The sequence below is a fragment of the Colossoma macropomum genome, unplaced genomic scaffold (assembly GCF_904425465.1).
Source record: "Colossoma macropomum unplaced genomic scaffold, Colossoma_macropomum, whole genome shotgun sequence".
Lineage (NCBI taxonomy): Eukaryota > Metazoa > Chordata > Actinopteri > Characiformes > Serrasalmidae > Colossoma > Colossoma macropomum.
This window is the reverse complement of record NW_023494810.1, coordinates 28006693-28019327: the sequence shown is the minus strand read 5'-3', so window position 1 is coordinate 28019327 and position 12635 is coordinate 28006693. Positions and strand designations below refer to the sequence as shown.

Below are 12635 nucleotides of genomic sequence, written 5' to 3'. Positions count from 1 at the left end.
TGAGTGGTGGTGATAAGAACCAGGGGTCACAAAGTCTACCTTACAGTATATTGACAACATTAGTAAACCTGTGATGCTGCATGGTTAAAGTTTAGCTTGCACTGTTTTTTTGCTGTGTTTGTCGGATCTTCTGAATGCCTTAATTCATCCCAAAGCATCTCTGATTGGTCCAAATAATCACAACACAACAATAAAACATTCAGTGATTTAGTCAGGAACTCTTTTGTATATTCAAGCCTTCTGTGATCTGAATATACAAAGGCCAGTATTGTGATATCGTTTAACCAGCGATTAATCGTGCAGCTCTACTAGAGGTAAAGGCAGACTGTGAACCCTCAGCCGCTCTTTCAGAGGAGAAGCTAGCATCTGTGACAGCAGTGCGGCCGGCCTTATTTATCGGTGGCTTGTCACACTCTGTTCCCTGTGGTTACATCACGACGTGTGAAGTTTTGCTAGCACACAAAGTTGAGTAGCGCGAGGTGTCATGGTCGTGTTGTCAGTGTGTGTTGCTGGGGTCATTAGAATGTAGGAGGCAGAGCTCCGTGTGTGTGTTTATTAAGGAGATGCCGTGGAATCCACACCATGTTTGAGTGGGTGGCAGCCGTGTTCTCTTGAGAGGTTCATGGATCTGTCTGTCAACATACTGTATAAGCACAGTGTGAGTATTGATAGTGGAAGTGATGACTAGTTATCTGGCAGCTGGTTGCTTTTTACTCCTTCATTCCATCTGACACAGTGACTTTATTCCTTTCCCAGTCAAATCCGTCACCTAGTCAATAACTCCAGATTGCTTTGCATGGATCAATAACCCTACTGATTACACCCAGACTCATTTTCACAGAGGTACAGCTGTGACCTTGTCCCAGCTGCAGTCAAATTCATATGACATTTATTCATAGACATGTTTCCCCCTTCTCAAATTCAGCTCTATTAAGAGGGGAATTTGATCTTGTAGACAGACAGGTCAGCTCTGCAGACAGTGCGGGAATATAGATTATACCTTCTCTTCTCTTCATCGGTCTTCTCTTCATCGGTCTTCTCTTCATCGGTCTTCTCTTTTCTTCTCTTCTCTTCATCAGTTTTCTCTTCTCTTCTCTTCGTCGGTTTTCTCTTCTCTTCATCGGTCTTCTCTTCTCTTCATCGGTCTTCTCTTCTCTTCATCGGTCTTCTCTTCATCGGTCTTCTCTTCATCGGTCTTCTCTTTTCTTCTCTTCTCTTCATCAGTTTTCTCTTCTCTTCTCTTCGTCGGTTTTCTCTTCTCTTCATCGGTCTTTTCTTCTCTTCTCTTCATCAGTTTTCTCTTCTCTTCATCGGTTTTCTCTTCTCTTTATCAGTTTTCTCCTCATCAGTTTTCTCTTCTCTTCATCGGTTTTCTCTTCTTTTCTCTTCTCTCTTTTTTCTTCATCAGTTTTCTCTTCTCTTGTCTTCTTAGACTTTCTCTTCATTGGTTTTCTCTTCAGTTTCCCCTTCTCTTCATCAGTTTTCCCTTCTCTTGTCTTCTCTTCATTGGTTTGCTCTTCTCATCTCTTCTCTTCATCTGTCTTCTCTTTTCTTCTCTTCATCTGTCTTCTTTTTTCTTCTCTTCTCTTCATTGGTCTTCTCTTCTCTTCATCAGTTTTCTCCTCATCAGTTTTCTCTTCTCTTTTCTCTTCATCGGTTTTCTCTTCTTTTCTCTTCTCTCTCCTCTTTTCTTCATCAGTTTTCTCTTCTCTTGTCTTCTCTTCATCAGTTTTATCTTCTCTTCATCGGTTTTCTCTTCTCTTCTCCTCTCTTCTCTTTTCTCTTCTCTTCAGTTTTATCTTCTCATCTTTGGCTTTCTCTTCTCTTCTCTTCTCCTCTCTTCTCTTCTCTTCTGTTCTTTGTAGAAGATAGTATATTTTAAGTTGTATTTATTTATTTTGTTAGGTCACTGTGTAATTCCATGTGTGTCCTTTGATAATTTTAATAGCTGCTTTTTCTTCTAAAATGTGGAAAATAGTCAAAATAAGGAAACCTCTTCTGAGTTGGTGTGTCCAAACTTTTGACTGGTACTGCAGTTCCTGACTGACATATGAAACAGTAGCCTTTTCTGGACTGCATTAAGCAGTAGGTAAACCAGCTGTGCAGACTCTGCAGCACTTGTTTGTAGCTTCTCCGGTACATCTGTCTTGCCTGATTAATGACGTGCTGTCAGCCTCCTCTCTCAGTGAGTGACAGTGCTCTATAAAAGCCAATTAGTTTGAGTTTACTCAGATGGCTCAGGGAAAACGATTACATCGCCTCATGAAACGGGCCTAACTTAATTTACTCGTGTGTTCATGAGGACAGATGAATCAAGATAATTGTTTTCCATAAAGTGTTGGAGTGAGCTCTGCTAGCTGAATAGGTCTTGGAATTTGGGATTTATTTAGCCTAAGATACCGTTTATTATCCGTCAGCCTCTTTGTAATTTGGTTCGGATGGCAATTTATTTAGAAGTGCTGAAACCTGTGCAGTGGGAAGTCTAACTGAAACTGTTGTTGCAAATGTCCCCCAAACTTCCTCACCAGATTTCTGGTTGTGTTATTTTCAACCCTTCCAAGGACTTTTTCAAAATAAAGTTCTGCTTAATTCAACAGTTGAGATGTAAAACAAAATTATTGTTTTTTGATGGAAAATGGGGCATTTGTAGGAAAAACTGACTGGGATTTCATTACAGTGGTGTGATAGGAACCAGGGCTCACAAATACAGCTATTTTATTTACTGTCCAAAATACCAGTTAATCAATATGTGTCTTCTACATGTTTATATATAATGTTAATGCCAGTTAAATTATGGCAAATCCTAAAAAATCTGTTCTCTTAGGGTACAGTTTTGCCTTACAGCACCGTGCATGTGCCCTTCGACCATGATTATTATTATTATTATTATTATTATTAATAATACAATATTTTAGGCCAAAATCTAAATTTAGGACATAATCCGATCATCATTGGATTTCTGCAGTTATCTGATTATTTAAATGGTCATGTAAACACCACACTCTGATTTCTTAGATCAGAGTAATGTCTAGAAATCTGATAAAGAGGCTGGATTTTAGCTCAGTAATCAGATTTCTCAGTGCATGTAGACTCTTACTCAGATGTCTTTCGGATTTCTCAGTCTGTGCTTGTGCAAAACAGTTTGCAATACCAGAAATAAGCAAACAGTGTTGCCACGAGATGCAGCAAAACATTTTTGGAGTGATGCTGAAACCAAATACGTGCTTGAGGAAAGGAAGCATTCAAATATTCTTCATCTTCTAGATGATGTATGTTCTTATTTTCAGATAAAGTGATGCAATGTTAGCTAACAGGTGCCCTGCTAAACCGTCTTGTCTGAAAAGTGTAATGTGGAGTCCACATGAAATCAAGACTTCAGCAGACTTTGCTTGTCGATTGTATTGCAGAACTTTGACATTAATAAAATGGGAAGAGTAACAAGAAAATAATCAAAGTTCAGATCAACACTCAATGCAGGTCTTTTGTGGTGCACAGTTAATTAATTATGTGCCCAGACAAATTAAACTTGATAAGTGCTTTGGCAAACATCACAGAACATAGGTCTGAAGTCGTTAAGGCCAGGGTTTGTCAACCACTGGGCCATGGACCACAAATAGGCTGCAAAGCACCCTTTGGTGGTCCATCGGCCAATATTGAAGAGGACCAGCGGGTTGAAATGGGCCGGTGATGGCACTTCATCGTAAAAATCATCAAAAATAATTGACTTAACAATGAAAAATAATATCATCGCTGATACATATTGCATATTTGGGTGGGTAGGCACTCAAACACTGCCATGTTGAAAATGTCCCAAAAATGAAATTTCAAACAAAAAAATTGTTTTCCTGTGGGCCTTCATGCGTTCTAGTAACGTTGAGAACCCCTGTATAAGGCTCTGGGTCTGGAGTCTGGAGATCTGAATTGGGCAGTACCTGCATGCAGTTTCATCTTTAAGTATGCAGTGAAAAAACAGCGGCCATGTCGCCCCCTACGCTTCCTGTAGTGCACTGCAGTCTGTCAGAATGGCTACATTAATCAAATGAATTATCACACATTATAGAGCAGCTTTCTCCTTTAAGTAAATGACTCTTCAACCAACTTTTGTTCATAAACAGCCTTTGTTACTGATTAATTGGCTGGGGAGACTAATCACTGCAGTCCTACAGGAACAGCTGATAGAGCTGGTGATGTCAGTGTGGTGGATGGATAAGAGACAGCTGGAGAAGCTGAATGGGTGGACTGTTGGCCTCATTTCTAAGGTATTGTTTAGCAAGCCTGCTACTGTAAGAGTGCTAATCTAGAATCGACTCCCCTGGGTCGTCCAGTCATGCTTATAAAGATGAGGAAGGAAGACACTGGTCCTAGATGAGCGCTCTTACTGTAAGGAAGTTAGATGATGCATAGACCAAAGACAAACCGCCACTGTGCAAATGTGATACTGCCTCAGGTTAATGCAGTGGAGCTGGGGCTGGTATTAATCTTAAGAAAAGACTAATTGTAGGAAACACTGCAGCTTCTGCTTATTTCTGCCTTTCTCAGATAGCCAAACAGCTGTGTGTGTGGGTCAGCTTGTGGTGGTGAGGCGTGAGAGTGTGTTAGGGTGCAGCTGCTGCTTTGTTTCCTGATGGCCTGAGCAGTGGGTTGAGTTGCCAGGTGGCCAGTGGCTGGGTGTGTGTGTGGAGGGGGAGGTCAGTAGGTCAAGGGTGACAATAAGGATGCATGACCCGAGCAGAGCAGCTTTCACTGCTGTGAGAAGTTTTGAGACAGATTTTAGCAGCACAGCTTTACTACTTTGTAATATAATATTTTCCCTGAATTAACAGGGAATATATGTAGTTAGCTAGTCTATCAGTTAGTAAGCTAACTAGTGAATTAGTCAGTCAGACAGTCTATAGTTACCCTGCTGAAAAAAAAACAGCTTGGAGTTCATGCAAGGTCATGCTTGTTGTCCAGAATGCCAACATCCTACTACTCTGGTTTTGGTGGTGACCATCTATGCAGGTCTGTGCTGGGTAGTAAGGCGGTTAATTGGCTAAATAGTTTGCTAGTTGCCTAGCTAGCATGATAGTTAACTAGTTGGTTAGCTAATTAGGTCATTTTTGGTCAGAGCAGTTTTGATTTGATGTGAATCTAAATCTCTCCAAGAGTTCCGTTTCTAGAGATTGTTTATGTTCAGGCTTTGAGGCATTGGAGAAATTCATAAATTTGGAAGCATTAGCTCATACAAATGAAATGGAGAACTGGCTGCAATGCTAATATCACCCTGTCCCTTTAAGAGAGAGTAGATGTGTTTCTGTGAGGAAGGGGGAAACAAGATGGTTGCTGTGAAACTGTCTGTCTGTCTCTGTCTGTCTCTGTCTCCTTTCTGTCATTCAGCAGTCTTGGTTCAGACTCTCCTCTCATCAGGTTGTTTGTCTTCCTGTTGTTTTTTCACCCCCCTGTTCGCTTTCTCTTCTCGTGGTGGTGTGAACAGGTGCTGCTTGTCCACTGTGTAGAACTACTTTAGATAGTGTCCCTCTGTCCTTTTAGAGCAGTGCTATAAGTGTTCCATCACTGCAATATATGATTATGATTCAAATGATTGAACAATCCAGACCTCGAATTTCAAACTTGTTCAGCTTGAACTGCTTGATTCTGTTAATATGATTCAAAATTATTATTACCATCATTATTTGTTGTAAAAGCCTGAGACTTGTAGCAATAAACTGCAAGAGGCTATGCATCACTGTGATTTTATCATCGGTAAGTGGTGTTCTTAGGCATGGCACAAAGTGGAGTAAAAACCCCTTACCCGTGGTACAATCACTGTAATGCACGGTGGCTTATGAGTCCAAGAGAGCATGATTGGCCTTGCTCCAATCCGCTGGGTGGATTGAATGCTCTTTGGTTTCTTCCCCATCACTCAGATTGATGCTAGCCAATGTGGGCACCTGTTAGCTAACATAACAAAATTGGTAGTCAGTGTTCTTCTCCAAGCACATTGAGCTGTCCGATGATGAAGTATTAACGGCAATTCGTAAAAATGCGTTGGATTTTTTTTATGGCTGGGACTACATTGGAGGGTAAAAAATGATCATAATTCTGAATTCAGTTGTTGTTATGCAATCATAGGTGTGCGTACACTGAATCTTTACATCAGATTTTAGGGCCGAAGCCCAATCAATTCTAACACTCCAAAATTGATTCAGTTGAATCTGCGTTTTCAGATCGATGCATCCTGAGGCACTGATGCACTTTTCCACCCCCAGTGTTTGTGCTTGTGCTGCCAATGCTGTTAAATGGCAGAGCTCTTCTCCTCCCTCCTCTCAATTAGGTGCTCATATTAGCATCCTGACACGACAATACAATCTTAACCTCTGACAAACCTCCTTCTGGCCACCTCCCCCTCCTTCTCTCCCTCTCTCGCTCTCCCTCTCTCTCTCCCTCGCTCGGTTGGCTCTCGCCAGCAGTCGTCTGGTGCTAGCTGCTCAGGTTGCTGCTGCTCCAGCAGACAGCCAGACCGGATTAGTTCTCTGTTTTTAGGGGGGGCATCAAGGGTCTCCGTCTTTCCCCACAAATTCAGGCAAGTCTTGTTGTTCTTAACCTCTGTGCTGTTCTGTTTTCATCTTCTATCGTTGTCTTTATCTGAGAAGATGCCCCCGAGATGCATCTAATGGTCTGGATGGATGGATGGCGGGCGAGCTGATTGTATTGTGGTCTGAGTGAGGGTGTATATAGGCTAAAAGACTGGACGGGGCGTGTGGGGGATGGTTTGGGGGTTGGGGTGGTGGGGGTTGGGTTGAGGGGGAACGAGGATGGAGGGAGAGAGAGGGAGAGGCTGAGTCAGGCTCATGCATTCGTTCACATCCAGCGCTGAGAGACAGATGGCTATGTGTCGCGGCAATTTTTTCCCCTAATCTAATTCATCCTGAGGCTATTGTGTGCAGTCCCATAAGGGCACGGACCTTTTCCCTCCAGTGAGGGGGTGCGCGTGTGCAAGCATGCCTGCGTGTGTGATGGAATGGCGGCGAGGGCAGCGTGTATGAAGCCTGTCGCCTTCCGCCACAGCCGTGATCAGCTCCAGATGTCACCTGAACAATAGCAGCGTTCAGTGGCTGAGCAAATCAAACCCCACAGCAGAATGACACGAGACGGCTCGCAGACTGTGTTTTGTGCATGACCCTGTGGTTTTGGCCAGGGTATCTGGTCATCAGGTGGTCTTTTCTGTGTTAGAAAAATTGGAACCTTGGCTGCAGTATGTGCAGTTTAAGTGCGATATGTCTGTCTATCTGTCTATCTATCTGTCTATCTATCTATTAGCAGGAAATCTGATTTTAGTACATATGATGCTATATATATATATATATATATATATATAGTATAAATTAGCACTAAGTTTCATATGTATATATATGTATGTACTATATGTACATATTGTGTGTGTGTGTGTGTGTGTGTGTGTATATATATATATATATATATATATATATATATATATATATATATATATATATATATATATATATATATATATATATATATATACAATTTTGCTGCTAGCATTGGGTTCAATAATGAATTAACTACATAAAACTGACAAACACAGGCTGCCTAAGCTAACCTGAGACAATCTCCTAGCCAGTCTTATCAAGCAAAGAAAGCATTTTTATAAAACAGGCAGCAAAAAAGCAAAAAACTGCTACTTTTGTCTTGCTTAGCGGTTGATTAGCTTCACATTCAGCTTCTCAGCCTGCCGTCCATGCCCTGTAGTTCAACCAGCGAGAGCTAGCCTATTAGCATTAGCATGTGAGCTAATCTCAGGTGGTCTGTCTACTGTCTTTTGCAGTGCAATCACTTCGGAGAATGAAGCAGGGAGATGAGGTCTGAAGAACACCCCAGTCGCTAGTCGTCGCCGATTAGCAAGCTAATCAACAGTCCGATCTCACCACCGCCCCTAGTCGCTAGTCGTTTTCCTCTAACAGTCTGTTCCGTCAGAACTGCTGCCAGTTCGTCTGCATCAGTGCTCTAATATAGCTTATAACACTTAGTTTCTGTCCAGCCTGGGTGCTTCATCAAATTAATGAAATAAAACAGGAGACAAGGATAGAAACGCAGGCTGCAGGAGCTAGACTGAGACAATCTGACATCTCGGAGCCAGCCTGAATTTTTATGAGACTTCACGCACACCTGCACCTCTAGGAAGGGTCACTGTGTGAAGCTAGGATGATGCAGTCATTTACAGTGGTCTGTCAAATGTACGCTACTTACATGTGGGTCAGTTACATGGGATTTGGTTTCTTGCAGCGTTTAAGCCATGAACACTGAAGCAGACTAACTTCCGTTTCCTTTTGAGCGCAAGGTTTTGAAGCAGTATTATGCTAGCTGTTTGGGGTGTAACAATACATCTTCGTCATTGCCTCATGATCAGCAGGTTAGGGGTGGGCCAGGGGTCGGCAACATGCGGCTCCGGTGCAACGTGTGGCTCTTTTACTGCCGTTTTGCGGCTCCACAACAGAATTAGATTTCTAGGTAAAAATAAAATAATCCTCTTTTGCAGTAAAATGAACCTCTGCTGATTGTTCTAACACAGTTTTAACAATGAACGGTTTTAAATGCTAGAGATAATATATACGTGCTCATTCAGCATTTAACCCTGAAGATTGGTGTGCAGACTGCTGGTCACATAGCAGCAATCTTGGCTAGCTAGTAGCTAACGAAGTGGCAAAGAAAGAGATTTAGGATAAACATTGATAATTTGGAGATGAATTTACTTATTTGCATTTATAAGCACTTCTGCTGGTTTCCTGATACGTTTAATCTTCTGCGAGAAACTGTCAAACACGATAAAGTCGCGAAGCTGAAGCCAGCTTCTCATTCGAATTCTCTCGTTCGAAATGGGAAAATTCGAACAAGAAGCTGGTGAACAAGAAGATGACATCAGCCTCGAAAAAGACGAACATTGAGAGACATTTTACAAGAAACTATTCTACTTTGTGAAAAAGTTTCCTGCCAGAGATGCGAGAAATGCGACTATAGCTGAGCTAAAGCTTAATGCAGAGCAAAGTGAGTCTTGTGTTTTCGTTTATATTTTATTTTTTAGCCTGTTCTAGTACATTAGCACATATTTACAGCCAAGATGGTAAAACATTACTTAAATAAAATGTACATAAAATGTTGTGGCTCCCAAGGTGGTTTGATTTTTGTTGAAAGGACAAAATGGCTCTTCTTAACATTTGGGTTGCCGACCCCTGGGGTGGGCAATGTGATGATGTTTTATCGTTGTTGTCATAAATTATATCACAATATGCTTTTCTAAACATATCATGGATATCATCAGTACCTAAAGAACACTGACTACATGTTTCATTACAAAGTGAGCATAATTAGGCCTGTTTAACTGGATTTTATTATTAATATTATTATATTCTACAGGTTCTCTTTTGTCTGTTCCAACTTATTAAGTCTTAGAAAAACTAAAAATCAAAATTGTGTATCGTGAAAATGTCTTGAAATATCGTGATATATTTTTGCTACATCGTCCACCCCTACAGCAGGTTAGCTTTTGGCTAGTATATTAGCTTAGGGCTAACATATTAGCTTGTGCTGGCTGTATGTGTGAGGGATTCATTTCAGATCCATAAAACCAGAAGCTATGAAAGATTGCTATGTTGTTTTGAATCATATGTGCACGGATTATTTCGATGTCTTATTCTGTATGAAAAGGATTTCCATCTCCAGTTATACTCGCTCTCACTCACACATATGCACATTCCTAGTTCTAAATCTCTTTCCCGATTCATTTGCAAGTCAAAGGCAGCCAGAGAAACCGTGATTCGGCCTGAGAGTAGCAGGGCTTAGGAGTATTGTTTTGGATGGGCAGATTTCACAATAAAGAGCTTTGGAGAACAAAAGAGAAAGAATGTCTCTTTAAACACTTCCCTGTTGAGATCATCTTGTACTGTGACTGGCGTTGGTCGTCCTGGAGTCCTTTGGAGATGTACTGAGATCAGCTTTGTGCTATCTTTTCTATCCATCAGAATCAGACTGTCAGCAGGAGTTACTGACCCTAGATCACCGCAAAGAGGGCTAAACCTCAACCGCAAGGCAAGAATGGCATCCACACGTGAACAGCTATTTAACCTCCCAGAGTGAGATCTGCATTCACCATGACAGTGATCAGTTACCCTCCAGCAAAGAAGCAGAAGCCACATCTGCATCTCAACAAGCCTAAAAAGACGTGTGCTAGCATCATTAGCCTAGCTTCTTGTTTTCTGACAATAGCATCACCTAGCATAGCTAATCTGGCATCAGTCCTCTGTTTTCAGGGAATGGAGTTTGTTCTGTTTGGAAATGTATTCATTTTAGGGGGCTGGGAGTTTTTCTTCTGAGGAATTAAGTGAATTAGCACTGTGGAATCCAAGCATATGGCTGCGTATTGGTGTTGTGTATGGTCCACTTCATTGGATCTTCAGTGAAGACGAGCTCTGAAACTGATGGAACCTACTCAAGAGATTTGTGACTCAAGTGTTCAGGAGTTAGTAGTTGAAAGTTGAGCGTTACGTAAAAAGTAACTCCCTCCCAAGGTGAGCTCCAAAGCAGAGCCACCGCTCCACGGCGATTGTAGATGAATCATACTTCAGTCCCCAAAAATAGCAGGCCAAGCAGAAGCTAGGGGACGCACCGCACTCCTGTAGCTACCTGTGGCCTAGTTTCCCCCAGCGTTCAGCCTGGGATCTGTGTTTAGGGTTACTATGAAGTTTGGAATGGTACAGGGTTGTTTATGCCTCTGCTTTGGTGAGCCAATGCTGTAGATTTGGAAGTCTTTCATGGAGCGTACATTAGCACTTTTTCTGAATCATAAAATAGTCAGTTATTTCAGTATCATAATTTATTTCAAAATAGGTTCTGAAAAGGAAAAGATTTACATTTTGTAATCTGTCTATATTATCCCCATTAGCCATCATCAATATAGAATCTTATAGGCTAAGTTTTAAAGTCTTAAAGTAACAGAAAAATAGCCATATGTCTGTAAAGTATTATGTTTAGATGTCCGAACAGATCTGGCGTCAGTAACAAAGCCGTTTATTTCTAAATCTGGTGAGAAACTAAAAAATTGCTCTTATTGTACTTTATATTTATATTAACCACCAAACCAAGTTCAGCATCATGTTAACACCTGTTGTTGGGTGCTTTCACAGCTAATTGTTTGATGTGGACCAATCAAATTCTTTCTTTAGCTCAATTCGTTGGGCAAATGTAAACACTCTTGTACTTGGGGCCACACCAAGCAGTTTAAAACACAAGTCGTTATAAACATCATCCCTGCTACGGCAGTATGCTTTAGCCTAGGATGCTTCGGTTTAGGTTTTTAAGTTTGCCGAGTTGTTTTTTCCTCATCTTTGCATATATCAGCTGTCTGATTTGAACTCTGCTATGTTGTTCTCATTGGGTAAAAGTTGTGCCTTTTAGAACGCATGCTTTATAGTGAAGGGTGTTGATTGTGTTTATGTGAATCCAGTGTTTTAGTTGATGTGTACACAGACTTGGCACTCTTGTATTGGATCTCCATAGGGTGGAAGTGGTATCAACTGACTTTTAACATACCTACCCAAGAATGTATGGCTGCTTATGCCAATGTTGTTCGCCTGCCAATTTTCTGATCAGTCAAAGAATATAAAGAATATGTACATGTATGATTTGGTGCACTTTAACGACTGAATTGTGAAGCTGACCAAACCAAATGAAAAACACACAAAGTCCAAACTCTGGTGAGGAGCTAAGTGTGAAAACAGGCTTAAAGTAATAGAAATAAAAAACAATATCTTTTTACAGTTGTTAAGTGTTGCTTAACATGCATTGTAGGCCATTATGTGCAAATGCCTGAAGCAGGCCGGTTGGGCAGTTTGATCTGAGTCGAATGTGTTTATTAGATTGTGGCTGGCTTGTATTGATGGAGATGTAACATAGTGACTGAACCACGAGGGGTGAAATGAGGCAGCGCACACACATACACACCCCGCCCCCATGGCCCACTGCACTTGCTCGGGGGGGTTAAATGAAAACAATGGCTGGACGTGGTGTGTGTGCGCTAGTCTTTATCTTTCTAGACTCTAGTCTCAGTCCTAGTCCACTGTTTTCCTTCTCTCTTGCCAGTAGCCCTGGTCACACGTTGTGTTTGTGTGTATGAGAGATTTATTTGAATGTGTTATTTGCAGGGGGAGCATGCTGTCTGCCAATGTGTATGTGAGGAAGAGGTGGGGGAGACAGAGAGAGAGAGAGAGAGAGAGAGAGAGGTGGGCGGGTGTATGTGGGTGAGCGAGGCTGTTTCTGTCAGACGGCGTTTGGTGTGCGAGTCTTGCACATTGGCTGAGCTTCAGCGCCGGACTGAGATTGAGAGAGGGAGAAATAGAGGGAGGAGGGAGGAGGGAACGCAGACTGGGCAGTGCTAGCCACGATCGGAGCATCCGATGTGGTCAGAAGAAGGAGATAATAGTGGAATTTGGTGTTTTCGTTCATTTTCCATGCTTGGATTTTCTGCAGTCAGAGAATTCTAAAGGAAAACAGCCACTCAAAGGTATTTGATCAGCCTTTTTCCTTGACACGGTGATGATGAAGAGCAGGAGGAGGATGATGATGCTTTGGCTTCCGGGGTCTGG

The 12635-nt window shown here is 41.7% G+C and overlaps 1 protein-coding gene across 3 annotated transcripts in view; it reads left to right on the top strand.

Annotated features, from left to right (window-relative positions):
* Nucleotides 1–12635, top strand: part of magi1b (membrane associated guanylate kinase, WW and PDZ domain containing 1b) — a 224947-nt gene that overhangs the window by 100959 nt on the left and 111353 nt on the right. The window lies entirely within an intron of this gene.